The following is an 18526-nucleotide window of genomic DNA, read 5'->3' as shown; positions in this document are numbered from 1 at the left end:
CAGGGTGTTCTCCTGTGGCTTCCTGCATCAGCCTTCAGTTCCTGGAGTGATTAGGTCTCCCCAACAGCTCCACAATGCTGGTGGAGTGTCTTAAGTGCTCACAGGCCCTCCATGATTCCTGAGGGAGCAGAGGTTCCTGCTGGAGGAGGTGACCCCAGGGCTGTTCCCCCAGGTGCTGGAGGCCATGTGGCTCTGCCCCAGCTGCAGGGTCCTGCAGTTGTGAAGCCTGAGAACATCATTCTGGAGCTGGCCACGGGTGTGGCTAAGCTGATGGACTTTGGCTGGGGCTGTTCCTCAAGGCCATGATCTACCTGACAATCAGCTGGTTGTCAGGTGAGCCCAGCCCCAGGGCCTGGCTGGGCACCAGAGGTTCCCCTTTGCTGGGGTTGGGATTCATTCTTCAGCCACTGCCAAGTTGCTGTTTGGCACAGGGGGCTGTGTGGGGGTGGATGTTGTGGAACTGGAGGTGGCTCCTGGTCCTGCTGACAACCTGTGCCACCTCCTGGCCCTGGGCTGGGGCTGGGGCAGGGGGAACCAACCCAGCAAAACCAAACGTTCTTAGGGGGAGCAGAGGGGGCAGTTCAGAACCCGTGTGCTGGCTGGTTTGCTTTGCAGGCTGTGGGGTGTGGGGCTGCTTCTGAGTGGTGCAGATCTGAAGTTCTCCTTGTGGGAGTGCACAGAGCCCTGCTGTGAGCTGAGAGAAGCTGCCCAGTGCTGAGAGGTCTGGAGAGAAGCAGGGTGTCAGGAGTGGCTTTGGTTTGTGTGTGTCCCTTCCAGAGGAACAGAGTTCCAAGCTGCAGCTTCAAGTGAATAAATCAAAGCCACTAAATGAACCTTGAGGGTTTCTCTAAGTGGCCACTTCCATCTTTCCTTGGCTACAGCTCTGAGGAAACAGCACAGCCACTTTTCCAGCACCATTCCACAGGACACTGTCAGCTTGAGAGTGGGGAATTCTTGTGTTTCTTTTCATCATTCCAGCTGTTTTTAGCAGGATTTGTTTTTGTCCTCAGCTGATTTTGGCCTCTCTGCCCAGTTTGGCCTTGAACAGAATAAATGGAGTTCTGTGGTAGGGACTGCTCACAGGATGGCCCCTGCTGGGAGCAGTGGTGCTCAGGGCCCCAAGGTGGACATCTGGTCACTTGGGATGGTAGCAGTAGAGATGGTGGAAGGAGAACCTCCTTACTTTAGGGAACTCAGACCATTGACAAGGAGTTATATTTAGTTATGAATCTTGTAGTCCTTTAGGGAGCTGTGCTGTAGTGAGTTAAGGAATTGATGGTTTTGTGACTTTGCTATTTCAGATGTTTTCAGTCTAGATCTGTGTTTAGTTTAACAAGATAAACACCCTGAGAAAATTAGGGAGTAACTTTTAAGGCCTAGACACTCCAGAATGCTTGACTAATGCATCGCACCTGGTGAGGTGTAATTTCCAAAGCCTATATACACTAGAGAGATTAATCAGTAGAGGATTGTTTAGCTAAGAGATTAAATTTATTAGAGTATTGTTAAAGTAGAGAAGATCTCAGTTATCTTTTAACTAGAAATGGCTGAGTTCTCATAACGATAATTAAAGCTGTAAGGTAGAAATCTGGGACTCAGCAGAATTGGACCACACAGGCACTGAAGGAGGGCAAGCTGCAAGAGTTGACCTAGAGGACTTTGTTACTTTATTTTCTGATAAAGTAACAAAAGCCCCCTCCCCAAAATTACCAGAAAAGGGCTCTAGATGACAGTCTTGTTCCACGGAAGAACAGCAAAGAGAACCTGGATACTTGTGGCAGGACAGGTTGGATGGACTCAGGAGTGGAGGCAGGGGAGGGGGGCATGGGAAAGTCTTGAGTGTTTCAATGTAGATAAACCCTGGGAAGTGCTTGTTTCGTCGGACATGATTTTTGGCAAATGAATTTCCATGTCCCTGATTTTGGCCAAGGTCATTTTTGTAATGTTCTACTCAGCGAGCCTTTAGCTGCTGAGTTCTAACGTTCTTTTTTTCACCATGGCAAGAGGCAAATTTCTGAGGGTTACTTTCCAACATGTTGTCTGTCTTTCCTAATTCCTGCTTGGATGAGAAAGACCAGTCATCACCATAAGAAGAAAAGCATGGAGCCCCAGTGTTTTGAAGGCAGAAGGCAGAAGGCAGTGTTTTGAAGGCGGCCACCAGAGACCAAGGCAGCCAAATCTGTCTGCTCTGGTAGCTTTTGTCTGGGAGAAACCCTGGCATATAGGGAATTTTGGAGGAGTACCAATTTTGGCCATGAGCACCTGGAGAGAAGGGATGATTCTTCTCCATAAGAAGGAATGCATGGAACTCCAGTGTTTAAGGGGCAGATGAGAAGCGACCCTTGCCATGGTCAGCTGCACCAAAAAGGTGGCCTTTGGGAGGCCAAGCAAGCCAGACCTGTTCCATGTTCCATGCTCCCTTTGACCCATGGGGCCCTGCAGTGTCACATTTGCCCCTTGTTTCCATTCAGCCCTGTAGTGTCAGATTGCATCCTTAGTTCCACAAGGCCCCACTGTGTCACTGAACCTTTTTTTCCATAGGGTCCTGTAGTGTCACAATGGCCCCTTCTTTCCATGGGGCCTTGCAGTGTGAAAATGGTTTCCTTGGTTCCATGGAGCTGCACAGTGACAAAATGGCCCCTTGGTTCCATGAGGCCTCAGAGTGTCATAGTGGTGTCCATGATTCCATATAGTCCTGCAGTGTCACAATGGACCCACAGATCTATTGTGCTCCTCAGGATCACAGTGTCCCTTTGGTTGCATGAGGCACAGCTGTGTCACACTGGCACCTTGCTTCCATGAGGCCTTGAAGGGCCACAGTGGTCTCCTCGGTACCACAGTATCACAATGAACCCTTAGTTCCATGGGGACTCACAGTGTCAGAATGGTCTCATTGCTTCCATGCGGTCCTGTAGTGTCACAATGGACTCCTTTGTCACAATGGACACAAGGTTCTGCTTGATTCAACAAGGCCTTGAAGTGTCATAATGGTCTCCAGTATTCCATGAGGCCCCACAATGTCAGAATGGACCTTTTGTTCTATGAGTCCCCACACTGTTAGATGAATCCTTAGTTCTATGGGGCCCAGTAGTGTCAGAATGGTCCCCTTGGTTCGGTAGTGCCACACAGTGCCACAATTGCCTCTTGGCCTGACAAGACCCCATAGCGTCACTATGGTTCCTTGCCTCCATGAGGCCTTGTAGTGTCACAATGGCTCCTTGGATCCATTGAGTCCCATAGGATCACTATGGTCTCCTTGGTTCAACAAGGCCCTGAAGTGCTATAAGTGCTTGGTTCCATGAGGTCTTGAAGTATAAAAATGGCCTCCATGGTTTAATGAGGCCCTGTAGTGCCACAATGGTCTTCTTGGTTCTGCACTCCCTTGGTCCCTGGCAGCCCCACAGTGTCACTGTTGTGGCTTTGGTTCCATGAGGCCCTGCAGTGCCACAATGGTCCTTTGGTTCCATGAGGCCTCAAAGTGTCGTAATGGTCTCCATGGTTCCATGAGGCCCCACTGGCTCATGATGGCTTCCTTGGTTCCATGCTGTCCTGTAATGTAACAGTGGTCTCCTTGGTTCCATGGTGTCAGAATGGACCCTTTGTCCCATGGAGCTCCACAGTGTCACTACGGTCCCCTTGATTCCATGAGGCCCTGCCATACTGCAGTCGCCCCTTGGTTATATGAGGCCCTGCAGTGTCACAATTGGTGCCTCGGTTCTATGAGGCCCGGCAGTATCAGAATGGCCCCTTTGCTCCACGGAGAACCGCAGTGTCACTATGGCTCCTTAGCTCCATGTGGCCCCACAGTGTCACCATGGACCCTTGGTTCCATGAGGCCTTGCTTTGTCACAATGGACTTTTAGTTCCATGAGCTTTCGTACTGTCAGCCATGGTCTCCTTGGTTCTGCAGAGTCACCATGGATTCCTTTTTCCATGAGGTTCCCTAGCATAACATGGTCACCTTGATTCCATGAGGCCCTGCTATATCACAATGGACCCATGGTTCCAGGAGGTTCCATAGTTTCACCATGGTCACCTTGGATCTGCAGTATAACAATGGACCATTGGTTCCATGCAGCCCTGATGTGTTACAATGGCTTTTTGGTTCCATGTGGCCCCACAGTGTCACAATGGACCCTTGGTTCCATGGGTTTCCATACTGTTTACAATGGTTCTTTGTTCCAATGAGGTCTTGCTGTGTCAAAATAGACCCTTGGTTCCTTGAAGCTCTTCAGTGTCACAATGGCCTCTTGGTTCCATGAGGTTCCATAGAGTCACAGTGGTCTCCTTGGTGTCATGAGGTCCCGCTGTGTCACAGTGGACCCATGGTTCCATGGTGCCCGTCTCTGTCACAGTGGACTTTTGGTTCCATGGGGTTCTGTATTGTCAGCAATGATCTCCTTGGTTCCATGGGACCCCATAGTGTCAAAATGTTTCCTTGGTTCAGTGGGGTTCCGCTGTGGACTCCATGGTTCTGTGTGGCCCTGCTTTCACCAAACTGACAAAATATCAGAATAAGACTCCGTAACACTAGTTTAGTATTTAAGAGGGCATCATATATTCATCATATAATTTATCATTTATTGAGATCCAATGGGAGATAACTGCTAACCTTACATGGACACCTGATTCCACAAGTGTATTGCTTATATACAGTTGCTACATGTGTATTGCAATTTATCCATTACCATAAAACCAACCCCAATTTCCAGACTTAGTCATTGTTTTTTCTGTCACTGCAACCTTCAACCAGATGTCCTCTTCTTCTCTTCCAACCATCCTTGCTGGGAAAGCAGCCCCTGGATGCCTTATTTCCCTGCTGAAAGTTCACAGGCATAGCAAAAATTGAATTAGGCCTTCTGGTATGTCCTAGGTTGCAATATTGATGTAGTTAAGTATTCTATTACCACCAGCTGTGGGCCATTAGCTGCTATCACCCACTCCGGATGACAGGCAATGGACCATCCGTTAGCTATTATCACTTGCTAATGACCCACCCCGCATGACAGGCAATGGGCCATCAGGGACCCACTGTGTGACTCATGGACTTATCTCATTGTGAGATGCTCTGCCGAGGAGAGAGGAGCCAGGTGTTCCCACCTGGATATAACCTGGCCTTAGAACTGCCTGAGCTAGCCCTGTCTACTGGGTTCCCAGAGGACCAGAGCTACTACTGGATCTTCAGCTAAAAACTAAACCTTCACAAAATCACCGCTTCAACTAGACTACTTCAGTTAGACTGCTACTACCACCCTAACAGGGTGTTAGGTTGTATCTGACTTTGTCAGTGCTTTTCCTTATATTATTTCACTTATTTTTAATTTCAATCTTAACTTGTGATCTCCCACTGGTTTGTTTTCAAACCAAGACATATTTTGGCGCCCAACGTGGGGCACGACCTGGGAAACGCAGAAATCCTATCACCATGATGCTCAACTTATCTATATGGGTACTTTATCTCGCTCTCTATATCTTTCCTCAAATGAGAAGCTATCTGCCCGTCGTATTGCTCTTGTTACGATCAGGGCATAGCATGAAAATTGCTCTATTGGTTTATTATGCCTATTGCATAATAACCTGTGAGGCGATGAACACCATTCGGTATATTTACTCAACTTTATCTGCCTGGCCTAACCTGAGCTGCTCCATCTGAGACCTCCTCAGCAATCGCACCCACCCTCTGGAGCTAGGAGGAGAGAGCGGTTTCTTCCAGCCTTTCAGGTCAGGCACAGCCGTTTTTGAGAATATTGAGTTCTCTCTGAATGCTAGGGATGGCATAATCTTTTTGTTAGTTCTGTTTTCTTTGACCAGCACCCTGTACCTCATGCTGCAGATCAGGAAAATATTTTGTCTTCTTGCGGAAGAGAAACAAAGCAAATCAAAACAGCCGAAGCCCGTAGCAGTTGCCCCCGTCCAGAAAAAGAAATCCAAGAGCAAGTCAGTCCGCACAGCGACTGATGAGGATGCGGCAGGACCATCTCACCAAGCAGAAGAGACAGAGCCAGAGATCATCACTCGCTCTCTATCCCTGGGGGAGCTGCGGGACCTACGGAGGGAATTCACCCGGCAGGCGAATGAGTCCATCTTGACCTGGCTGCTCCGTATCTGGGACGCCGCAGCTAATGACACTATTCTAGATAGAAGCGAGGCCAGACAACTGGGATCCCTGTCTCAGGATGTGGTCATTGACCAGGAGATTGGGAAAACCCAGGAAACTCTCAGCCTCTGGCGGCGATTGCTACTGAGTGTACGGGACAGATACCTGTGCAAAAAAGACCTCCAGATGCACCAAAGAAAATGGAACACAATAGAACAAGGTATCCGATGCCTGAAAGAATTGGCCGTGCTAGAGATCATTTTCTCAGACAACGAGAGATTCCCCAAGAGCCCAGATAATGTCCGGTGCACTTCACAAATGTGGCTAAGATTCGCGCGGCTCGGACCAGAGATATACTCTCGTTACCTGGCAACACTGCAGTAGAGGGAAGGCGAAGACCAGGTGGGCGTGTTAACAAACAAACTGAGAATTTATGAGGACACTGTCACCGCCCCACTACGCACCCAGGTCTCATCGGTAGAAACAAACCTGGCCGAGCAAGTCCGGAGATTGATTGAAGAGAGCCATCAGAAACTAAGGAAAGAGCTCACAGAAAGATTTTTCCATGCCACACCAAAACCAACCCGAATCTCTGCCATCAGGAGCAGACGTACTCCAGTCAGGGAAAGAAAACAAACCCCACGACGTGACCTCTAGTTTTTCCTTCAAGAGCATGGGGAAGACATGAGGAAGTGGGATAGGAAACCCACCTCCTCCTTAGCAGCCCGGGTACGTGAATTGAAAACAGAAACATCCACTTCAAGAGGCTCATCTAAGTACAACACTGCCCCAGTCTCTTGTGGACAGAACCCCCGACAGAATGGAAAAGATAATATGACTGATCCTCTTGAAGGAACCTCAAGAACACATTTACAGGAGAAAAACATCGTGCACCAAAAACAGGATTAGAAGAGCCCTGCCTCTAGCCAGGTAGAAGAAAGGGATAATCGGATCTATTAGACTGTGTGGATCCGATGGCCTGGCACGTCTGACCCACAAAGATACACGGCTTTGGTTGACACCGGCGCTCAGTGCACCCTGATGCCATCCAGGTATGTGAAAACCGAATCCATTTCTATTTCTGGGGTGACAGGAGGATCCCAGCAGCTAACTGTACTGGAAGCTGAAGTGAGTTTAACTGGGAATGAGTGGCAAAAACACCCCATTGTGACTGGTCCAGACGCCCCATGCATCCTCGGCATAGATTATCTCAAGAGTGGATATTTCAAGAACCCGAAGGGACATCGCTGGGCTTTTGAGATAGCAGCCGTAGAGGCGGAAGACATAAGACAACTGAATACCCTGCCTGGTCTCTCAAACAACCCATCTACTGTAAGACTACTGAAAATTGAAAAACAGCGGGTACCAACTGCTACAGCAACAGTGCACCGCCGGCAATACCGCACTGACAGAGACTCTGTAGCCCCCATCCATAAGATAATTCGAAAACTAGAAAGCCAAGGAGTGGTCAGCAAAGCTCACTCACCCTTTAACAGCCCTATATGGCCGGTGCGTAAGTCCAGTGAAAAATGGAGACTGACGGTAGATTACCGTAGCCTGAATGAAGTCACACCACCACTGAGTGCTGCTGTACCGGACATGTTGGAACTTCAGTACGAGCTGAAATCCAAGGCAGCAAAGTGGTATGCGACCATTGATATTGCCAATGCCTTTTTCTCCATTCCTCTGGCAGCAGAGTGCAGGCCTCAGTTTGCTTTCACCTGGAGAGGTGTGCAGTACACGTGGAACCGACTGCCCCAGGGGTGGAAGCACAGTCCCACCATCTGCCATAGACTGATCCAGGCTGCACTGGAAAAGGGTAAGACTCCAAAACATCTGCAGTATATTGATGACATCATTGTGTGGAGAGACACAGCAACGGAAGTATTTGAGAAAGGAGAAAAAATCATCAGAATTCTCCTGGAAGCTAGTTTCGCCATCAAGAAGAGCAAAGTCAAGAGACCTGCCCAAGAGATCCAGTTCCTGAGAGTAAAGTGGCAAGACAGACAGCGTCAAATTCCTTCTGAGGTCATCAATAAGATCATCGCGATGTCTCCACCAACCAACAAGAAAAAAACGCAAGCTTTCCTAGGTGCCATAGGCTTTTAGAGAATGCACATCCCTGAGTACAGCCAGATCGTGAGTCCTCTCTACCTCATAACCCGCAAAAAGAATGATTTCCACTGGGGCCCTGAACAGCAGCAAGCCTTCACCCAGATCAAACAAGAAATCGCTCATGCGGTAGCCCTTGGACCAGTCAGGACAAGACCAGAGGTAAAGAATGTGCTTTACTCTGCAGCCGGGAGCCATGGTCTGTCCTGGAGCCTTTGGCAGAAGGTGCCTGGTGAGACCCGAGGTCGACCACTAAGATTCTGGAGTCGAAGTTACAGAGGGTCTGAAGTCAACTACACTCCCACTGAGAAAGAAATCTTGGCAGCTTACGAAGAAGTCCAAGCCGCCTCAGAGGTGATCGGCACAGAAACACAACTTCTCCTTGCACCCCGATTGCCAGTGCTGGAGTGGATGTTCAAGAGAAAGGTTCCCTCTACTCACCATACCACTGATGCCACGTGGAGCAAATGGATTGCCCTCATCACACAGCGCGCCCGTATTAGAAACCCGAATCGCCCTGGGATTCTGGAAATCATAACAAACTGGCCTGAAGGTGAGACTTTTAAATTATCTTCAAAAGAAGCAAAAGAGCAAGTAGCACGTGCCGAAGAAGCACCCCCATATAACGAACTGCCAGAGAGTAAAAAACGCTATACCCTCTTCACCGATGGGTCCTGCCGAATTGTAGGCGCAGATCGGAAATGGAAAGCTGCAGTATGGAGCCCCACACAACAAGCTGTACAGGCTACCGAGAGACAAGGTGAATCGAGTCAGGTCGCAGAGCTTAAAGCCATCCAACTGGCTTTAGATATTGCTGAACGAGAAAAATAGCCAAAGCTCTATCTCTACACTGACTCCTGGATGGTAGCCAACGCGCTATGAGGATGGTTAGACCGCTAGAGAAAAGCTAACTGGCAGCGCAGAAGAAAACCCATCTGGGCCGCTGAGATTTGGCAAGACATCGCCGCCCGAGCAGAAAAGCTGGCTGTGAAAGTTCGACATGTGGATGCACATGTACCTAAGAGTCGAGCTAATGAAGAGCATCGTAACAACGAGCAGGTAGACCGAGCTGCCAAGGTGGAAGTGTCACAGGTAGATCTAGACTGGCAGCACAAAGGAAAATTATTTCTAGCTCGTTAAGCCCATGATGCCTCTGGTCATCAAGGGAGAGATGCGACATACAGGTGGGCTCGTGACCGAGGGGTGAACTTGACCATGGACAACATCTCACAGGTCATCCACAGCTGTGAGACTTGCGCTGCAATCAAACAGGCCAAGCGGGTGAAGCCTCTGTGGTATGGTGGACGATGGTCAAAGTACAGGTATGGGGAAGTATGGCAAGTTGACTACATCACACTTCCCCAAACCCGCCAAGGAAAGCGCTACGTGTTGACCATGGTAGAAGCAACCACGGGATGGTTAGAGACCTACCCTGTGCCTCATGCTACTGCCCGGAACACCATCTTGGGTCTAAAAAAGCAAGTCCTGTGGAGACATGGTACCCCTGAGAGAATCGAGTCTAACAATAGAACCCATTTCAAGAATGGCCTCATAAGCACCTGGGCTAGAGAACACGAAATTGAATAGATATACCATATCCCCTATCATGCACCAGCTGCCGGAAAAGTTGAACAGTGCAACGGACTACTTAAGACAACTTTGAAGGCACTTGGCGGGGGAACCTTCAAAAATTGAGAACTGAACTTAGCAAAGGCCACCTAGATGGTTAACACAAAGGGTTCTATCAATCGAGCCAGTCCTGCCGAGTCCGAACCTTTGCACACAGTGGATGGAGATAAAGTCCCTGTGATACACATAAGAAGTTTTTTAGAAAAGACTGTTTAGATTAGTCCCACCTCAGGCAAAGGCAAACCCATCCGTGGAGTGGTTTTTGCCCAAGGACCTGGTTATACTTGGTGGGTGATGAAGGCAGATGGGGAAACCTGTTGTGTACCACAAGGAGACCTTATCTTAAGTGAGAACTGTGTAGATGGTAATAGAATAAGGGGTGGATAATGTCCTAGGTTGCAATATTGATGTAGTTAAGTATTCTATTACCACCAGCTGTGGGCCATTAGCTGCTATCACCCACTCCGGATGACAGGCAATGGACCATCCGTTAGCTATTATCACTTGCTAATGACCCACCCCGCATGACAGGCAATGGGCCATCAGGGACCCACTGTGTGACTCATGGACTTATCTCATTGTGAGATGCTCTGCCGAGGAGAGAGGAGCCAGGTGTTCCCACCTGGATATAACCTGGCCTTAGAACTGCCTGAGCTAGCCCTGTCTACTGGGTTCCCAGAGGACCAGAGCTACTACTGGATCTTCAGCTAAAAACTAAACCTTCACAAAATCACCGCTTCAACTAGACTACTTCAGTTAGACTGCTACTACCACCCTAACAGGGTGTTAGGTTGTATCTGACTTTGTCAGTGCTTTTCCTTATATTATTTCACTTATTTTTAATTTCAATCTTAACTTGTGATCTCCCACTGGTTTGTTTTCAAACCAAGACATGGTATCAAGCCCAAGGCTTTGTGTGCCAAGGCAGAGGCAGGCAGGATGCAGAGCTGTCAGCAAAGGAAGGGCCAGCGAGGTGGGGCAGCTGGGGGATGACGACAGCCTGCAGGGACAGAGGCGCAGGGCATGGACAGCGTAGGACAGCCTGGGCTGGAGAGGGCAGAGGGATGTGCAGGAGCTGCAAGGCCCTGACAGAGCCAACCTGTGCACTTTGGCCATGGCTGCTGTCCCTGGCCCTGAGGCCATGAGGAGGACACAAGTGACCCTTGCAGCCCTGGGGCCTCATTGCCTCCTTGTCCCTGCCCAGCAGCCTGGCAGGGGCTGCCCCATGGTCCTGCCCTTGGCATTGCACATCCCCACATGCCAGTGCCCCGGGAAGAGCCCTGAGCACTGAGGGAGGGACAGGATCTGCCTTGCCAGGGGCTGGGGCTCAGGCCTTGGCCCTTTGCATTCCTGAAACACATCCAGGTTTGCTCAGCATCACAGATACCTTTGCCTTGTTTGTCCCCAGCTGTTATCACTGCCTCCAGTGTTCTGCTCAAACTGGAAGCTGAGGACACTTTCTTAGTTGTTTCCCTCAGAGGGACCCATTAAAAGTAAAAGAAACTTTGGAGTTTGAAAATAAGTTCTTCAGAAGTTTTTTGAACACTCTCAGGGATTGATTCACCTATAAACAACCCCAAATCCCTGGGAGGCTCATTAAAGTCATTGTGCTGTTGCTGTGCTGCTGAGCTGGGCTGGGCTTCTGGCACAGAGGGAACTCCTGGCAACCAAGAAGAGCTTCAAAGAGGCAGCTCTGCTGAGGAGCAGTTTCTCTCCCAGCCCAGCAGGGCTGAGGGTGCTGCCTGCAGGTATCTGAGAGGAGTGAAGCAGACAGAGGCTTAAAGCAACTGGAAGGACAATTCTGATCTTATCCATGGAGAAATCCTCACAACTTCGGACACAGTAAGTCTCTGGCTGCAGGGATCTCCTAAAGCTGACACATGACAGCACTGATCTGACTGTAAGGATGGCTCTGCTGGTGTTTGTGGTTTGGGGGAGGATGTGCTGCAGAGCAGGGCTGCCCTGGGCACCGTCAGAGGGACAGGGCAGGACAGCTCCTGCTGCCAGGGATGGCTGCAGGCTGGGAAGGTGGGGGTGCAGCCAGGGGTGCCCAGGGCTGTCCTGCAGAGCAGCTCCTGCAGTCCTGAGGGGTCTTTGCCAGGGCAGGGGATCTGCCAGCTGCCCTGAGCAGCAGAGCTCTTGTGTCCCCTGGCAGCCAGCACAGCCCTCAGCCCGGGGGCTCGGGGCCCTCAGTCCCCTCCTGGGCCGGCAGAGCAGCACCAGAGATGAAGGGCATCTCTCCTGCCATTGCCCATTCCCTGCTGACCAGGGCCTGAGGGCGACTGTCCTGCACTGCTGCTGCTTCCTGGGAGGGGCTGTGCAGGGCTGGGCAGGGAAAGGCTTTTCTTCAGGGCTCGGCTGTCTCTCTCCTTGCCTTGCTCAGCTGCTCCTGGCATTGCTGACAGGCTCTCTGGCAATGGCAGTTGCAGCTGCAGGGTCAGGCGCAGCCCTTGGGGCTCCTCCTGTGCAGGGTGAGCACAGCAATGAGGGGTCCCAGCTCCCTCTGCCCTGGGCAGCTCTGGGCAGGGCAGGCTGGCAGGCTGGCAATGAAATGACTCTCCTCAAGCAGTTCCATGGCCAGGACCCTTGGTGTGTCCTCGGGGTGTCCATCCAAGCTGTGAGCTGCCTTCCAGGGGACACTGGGGGACAGGAGTGTCCTTGGCCAGCAGTGGGGCTGAGACTCTGAGAAAGGCTGAGCCATTTGGCTCTGCTGTGAGTCCTCTGCTCTCAGCTGTGTCAGGGTGATTTTCAGGGGAACACAGTGACTGCCCTTGATCTCAGAAAGGGCAGCTGGGAACAGATGGAGCAACAGAGCAGCTCCCCTCACCCTTCACTGAGTTACAGCCAATCCTCTTGCCTTGCACAGTTCTCTCTGTTCTCCCTGAGCACAGCAGGAAATCCTCTCAAACTGCCTCTGGCTGTCACTGTTCCTTAGCCCTGGGACAGGAGATGCTGCCAAGCTGCTCTGCCTTAGGGGCAGTTTGGTCTGACAAAGTCCAACCCAGGACTGGTCCCTGTCCCCCATTCCCATGACCCACTGCTGCAGAGCAGAGCTGACTCCTCGGTGTCCATGGGCAGAGCCACTGCTTGTCACAGCAACAGGGCCAGATCCCAGCAGAGCTCCAGGCATGGGGCTGGAGGAAGAGCTCTGAGAAAAGGGAAATTGGGTGGCACAGAGTGGGAGGGGCAGGGCTGGGAGAAAGGGCTTGGACATTGCTCAGGAAAGTCTCCCCTGACTTGTCACTGTCCTTTTCTCCATGAACAGGTCCCCATGTGCAGAGACAGAAAATGTCCAACAGCAGCTCCATCAGCCACTTCCTCCTCCTGCCATTCGCAGACACACGGCAGCTGCAGCTCCTGCACTTCTGCCTCTTCCTGGGCATCTCCCTGGCTGCCCTCCTGGCCAACAGCCTCATCATCAGCGCCGTAGCCTGGAACCACCGCCTGCACACCCCCATGTTCTTCTTCCTGCTCAACCTGGCCCTCACTGACCTAGGCTCCATCTGCACCACTGTCCCCAAAGCCATGCACAATTCCCTCTGGGACACCAGGGACATCTCCTACTCAGGATGTGCTGCACAGATGTTTTTCTTTTTGTTCTTCATCACAGCAGAGTTTTCCCTGCTCACCATCATGAGCTATGACCGCTATGTGTCCATCTGCAAACCCCTGCTCTATGGGACCCTCCTGGGCAGCAGAGCTTGTGCCCACATGGCAGCAGCTACCTGGGCCAGTGGCTTTCTCTATGCTCTGCTGCACACAGCCAATACATTTTCCCTGCCCCTGTGCCATGGCAATGCCCTGGGCCAGTTCTTCTGTGAAATCCCACACATCCTCAAGCTCTCCTGCTCACACTCCAGCCTCAGAGAATTTGGGGTTTCCATTCTTACTACCTCCTTAGCACTTGGTTGTTTTGTGTTCATTGTTTTCTCCTATGTGCAGATCTTCAGGGCTGTGCTGAGGATCCCCTCTGAGCAGAGACGGCACAAAGCCTTTTCCACATGCCTCCCTCACCTGGCTGTTGTTTCCCTGTTCCTCACCACTGGCATTTTTGCCAACCTGAAGCCTCCCTCCATCTCCTGCCCATCCCTGGATCTGTCAGTGTCAGTTCTGTACTCAGTGGTGACTCCAGTACTGAACCCCCTCATCTACAGCCTGAGGAACCAGGAGATCAAGGCTGCAGTGTGGAGACTAATGACTGGATGATTTCAGTAACATTAAACTGGTTGCCAATATCAACAAATCACTTGTGATATGAATCATCTCTGATAGTTCTTGTCGGTTTACTTGTGGGTTTTTTCCTTTGTCTTAGATTTTTAACATCCACAAATAAAGGTCTTTGTACCATTTCTCATTTTGCTTCTCTCCACCATTGCTGTGACCAAACACTGTATCAATGAGGGGTTGTGCTCTCAGTGGCTTTAAACAAACTAAAGGATCTCCCAGCCAAGTTTTCACCAGAGATCCCCCTTTGTTCCCTTCTGTGGAGCTGCAGCAGCAATGTCTGTGTGCAGAGCTGGGGCAGATCAGGGGTGGCACAGCAGCTGTGCCAAGGAGCAGCAGCACTTGGTGTTGCCAGTGCTGCTCCCGTGCCACTGCCCCGCTGCCCTGCTGCCCCTCGTGTTGCTGTAGGGCCTGAGTGCTCTCGGGGTCGCTGCCAGTGCTGGGGGTGGCAGTGCCGGGGCTGCAGCAGGGACAGGCCATGGGCACTGCTGGGGCACAGCTGACGCCTCAGGGCAGGGCCTGGGGGCTCGAGGCTCCTTGCCCAGGCTCTCTCCAGAACACGCCCAGGCCAATGCTGAGCAGAGAAAACCCCCGTGAGCAGCTGCAGGGTGGCTGTGGGCAGGCTGGGGGCAAACAGCATGGCTGGGGCTCTGCAAGGTCCCTGGGGGAGCCGGGAAGGAGCAGCAGAGCAGGGGCTGATCCATCCCCACTGCGCTGGACAGCCCAGGGCAGCGTCCCAGAGCGTCCTCATGGAGCTGCCAACAACATCCCCCCTTGGCAGCCCTGGCCTCTCCCCCAGCTCCCAGAGCTGCTTGATCCTTCCAGGCAGAGACACGGCAGCACTGGCTCAGGAGCCCTGTTTGCATTGCACACAGCAGGCGTGAGCACCCCATGCTGTTGGTGTGGGGAGATGAACCTGAGTGAGCACAAACACCATCAGCCCTGCGGGACAGCAAGGGCTGGGGATGGGAGGGAAGCCACTCAGGTTTGTTGTGACCTCTGAAGTCAGCCAGAAAGTTTGTTCCCATGAGCTGTGAGTTTCCTGTCCCACTGCAGACATTGTTGCTCAGAGCCAGGGCTGCCTTGCAGCCACCCCCAAACAGCCCTGAGCATTTCCTTTGCTTCACCTTTGCTTTCTTTCTTCTCTCCTCATCCAAATTTCTTCCTCTTGCCCATCCCTGTCCCCTCCCCTGCAAACAGCCCATCCCTGTTTGCCCTTTCCTCTCTGGCCCCACTCCCCATTTCAGTTCCTGACTTGGCACCATGGGAACATCCCTTGGTGAGCAGGATCATCCTACAAGTGCTTCATGAATTGTCTGCAGAGTCCTGCAGTACCTTGTGCTGTTCCCTTGCCAGAGGCAGCACAGGCCAGGGGGGCACATCTGGACTGCTGTGTGTGGCTGTGAGGCTCCCTGTTGTGGGGCAGTGAGGAGGAGCTGGAGAGGCTCTGCAGGACTGACAGGATGGGCTTTGGGGCCTGTGGGGAGAAGCAGAGGGCCATGGGCTGCTGGACCTTCTGAAGAGGAGGCCCAGGGCTCATCCTGCAGCTGCTTCAAGGGTGCTTTCAGAGAATCACAGAATCAATGAGGGTGTAAAAGACATTTGAGATCATCAAGTCCAACCTGTGACCTAACACCACCTTGTCTGCCCTGAGCCTCCTCCATGATAAACAACCCCAGCTCCAAACTCAGCCACTCCTCACAGCACTTGTGTTCCAGACCCTTCCCCAGCCTTGTTGCCCTTCTCTGGACACACTCCAGCCCCTCAATGTCCTTCCTAAACTGGGGGCCCAGAACTGGACACAGCACTCGAGGTGAGGCCTCACCAGTGCCGAGTACAGGGGAAGAATCACTGCCCTGCTCCTGCTGGCCACACCATTCCTGATCCAGGCCAGCTGCCATTGGCCTCCTTGGCCACCTGGGCACACTGCTGGCTCATGTCCAGCCTGCTGTCCATCAGTGCCCCCAGGTCCCTTTTTGCATGGCCACTGTCCAGCCACTCTGTCCCCAGCCTGTAGCACTGCAGGGGTTGTTGTGGCCAAAGTGCAGGACCTGGCACTTGGTCTTGTTAAACCTCACATTGTTGGATTTGGCCCCTGGATCCAGCCTGTCCAGGTCCCTCTGCAGAGCCCTCCTGCCCTCCTGCAGATCCACACTCACACCCAGCTTGGTGTCATCTGCCAATTTGCTAATGGTGGACTGAATCCCTTCATCCAGATTATCAATAAAGTTATGAAATAAAACTGAGCCCAGCACTGATCCCTGGGGGTCACCAGTGGTCACTGGACATACACAGGATGTGGCACCATTCCCCACCACTCTCTGGGCCTGGCTGTCCAGCCAGTTCTTAACCTAGTGTAAGATCAAGGAATCGAGTTCTGTCTCAACATTTCTCATCAGAAACCACAGCTGCAGGACTTACACAGAGAATGCTTTGTACCTCCCAGAGCTGGTGCAGAACGAGTGCTTTGCCCCTGCCTGAGCTGGTACAGAACAAAGGCCTTGTGCTGCCAAAGCTGGTGTGTGACGAAGGCTTTGCTCCTGTCACCCTGACACCCATTATTCACTGTTGTGAAAAACCTGCCTCCAAAGCTGACCATGCCTCGGACACTCCTCCCTTGGCCCTGCCAGGTGGAGTTTGGCAAATCTCCACAGGAATTAAGGGGGAGCAAAGGAGGGTGGCAAGGAGGGACCAGGTGTATGGACTAGCATGAAAGACAGCTCTGGAGTAACTGAACTCTGCAGATCTTCCCCACCGTGAGATCACGTTGATCGACACAGAGGCAGAGGAATGCCTACTGCTCTGCCCCAGCAAAACTGCAGATGTGTCCAAGGAACAGTCACAACCTAAACCCCTTTCGGTCCAACTTGATTGGTGGCCCTTTAAGTACTTTAGGACTTAAAAAAGGAATTCCTAAAGTTTTTTTGGATGATTTATCTTTAGATAAATTGAGCAAACTGGTAAGCCAGTGGCGTGTGCCAAAACCACATTCCTTTTCCTCTGTGAAAGAAAGTTCACCTGTCGCAGCTTCTGCCCCCTTTTGTGGATGGTGCAGACAAGACATCAAAGCAAACTTTTTTCCCCAAAAGAGGGAGACTAGGATCTCCATTTCCTAGTGGTGGGCAGGGAAGTGGAGAATAGATTTATATGAAACAGCTCACTAAAACAGAAAAAGGAGATTTGTTAATCACAGCTATTGTGGGATTTTATTCCCGCAGTTTTAAGGATACTGAGAAAAGCTATACTGCTTGGGAGAAAGGTTTGTTTGCAGCAAGCCTGGCTTTCATTGAAGTCGATGCACAGATTGAAGGAGCCTCAAAAAACATTTCTATCCAAGAAATGGAGAGTCTGGATATCAGCCAAGACAAACCTGCCTCAGCCATCTGGGTGGCCCCTCCTTTTTCCCAACACCAAACAGTAAATGCCTGGTTTATTGTTCCATCATTTTAACTCCTTTTTGCCTGAAAAGGGCAAGTTTTCCATTTTTGTTTTTGCAGGAGAACCCCGTGGGACTTTAAGAATTTCTATAGAATAAATATGAATTAAAATTGAAGACTTAAATCTGAAAATAGTATACAAAATTTTGATTAGGTTGCTCACACTTTTCTGCATTACACCTCCTACCCATAACCAAAATAATAATGAATGGCCTTGGTCTCAAGCTCTTGTAGGATATCCTAGCTCTTTCAGGAATTATCCCAAAAATAACCTTCCAAATTTGGCTGCAGTCATAATGCATGATGACATAGTTTACTGTTCGTCTAAGTGGGTCTGGGATAAAAATGAGTGGGTTTGGGATAAGAATGCATGGGTTACAACCCTACCTGGTATCATTGATGAAAAAATTCAAGCAGGATGCAGAAAAGTAGAACCTGGTCATCAATACTATTTGTATTTGGAAACAATAGCTAACAACAAATATTATTTAAACCAGAATGGTCTCTCAGAAAGGTTGCTCCCTTTTTCCTGGAGATGAATATCGAGAGACCTGACTGGTGTTTTTAGGAACCAGATTGGGGGTTCTAAATAGCATTGATTAGGAGGTATTATTGAATAAATTGGCTACTGCAACTTTTGATCTGACAAAAATGCAACAGCCTTTAAGAAGGCATTTTTCCCACAGAAATCTGAAAAATAATTTGGGATAGTGCTAACAATTTTGAAAAGAACCTCCAATCTTGGTGGAAGTTGGTAAATTTTACCTATAATCATGTTACTAACACTGTTACAGCTTATGTATTAACTATTCACAATGCTTCAGTATCTTTGATTTATCCTGTTTTCACATTAGGCTTGAACCACAATGGAACTATACTCTATCCTTTCGAGCACAGAGCATGGGCCCAAAAGGTGAATGATAAATGGCAAATGATAGACCTGGGATCCTGCATTGTGTGGGAACAACTGTAAAAATAACACCATCAGAACACGAGATTTTTGTTTAGACACTGACCAAAATGTTTG

The 18526-nt window shown here is 50.6% G+C and overlaps 1 pseudogene; it reads left to right on the top strand.

Annotated features, from left to right (window-relative positions):
• Positions 1–13109: 13109 nt before the first annotated feature.
• Positions 13110–14081, top strand: LOC146421949 (olfactory receptor 14I1-like; annotated as a pseudogene).
• Positions 14082–18526: the final 4445 nt, after the last annotated feature.

This window comes from Lichenostomus cassidix, unplaced genomic scaffold (assembly GCF_008360975.1).
Source record: "Lichenostomus cassidix isolate B80296 unplaced genomic scaffold, HeHo_3.0 HiC_scaffold_46, whole genome shotgun sequence".
Lineage (NCBI taxonomy): Eukaryota > Metazoa > Chordata > Aves > Passeriformes > Meliphagidae > Lichenostomus > Lichenostomus cassidix.
This window is presented reverse-complemented; position numbering and strand designations above follow the sequence as displayed.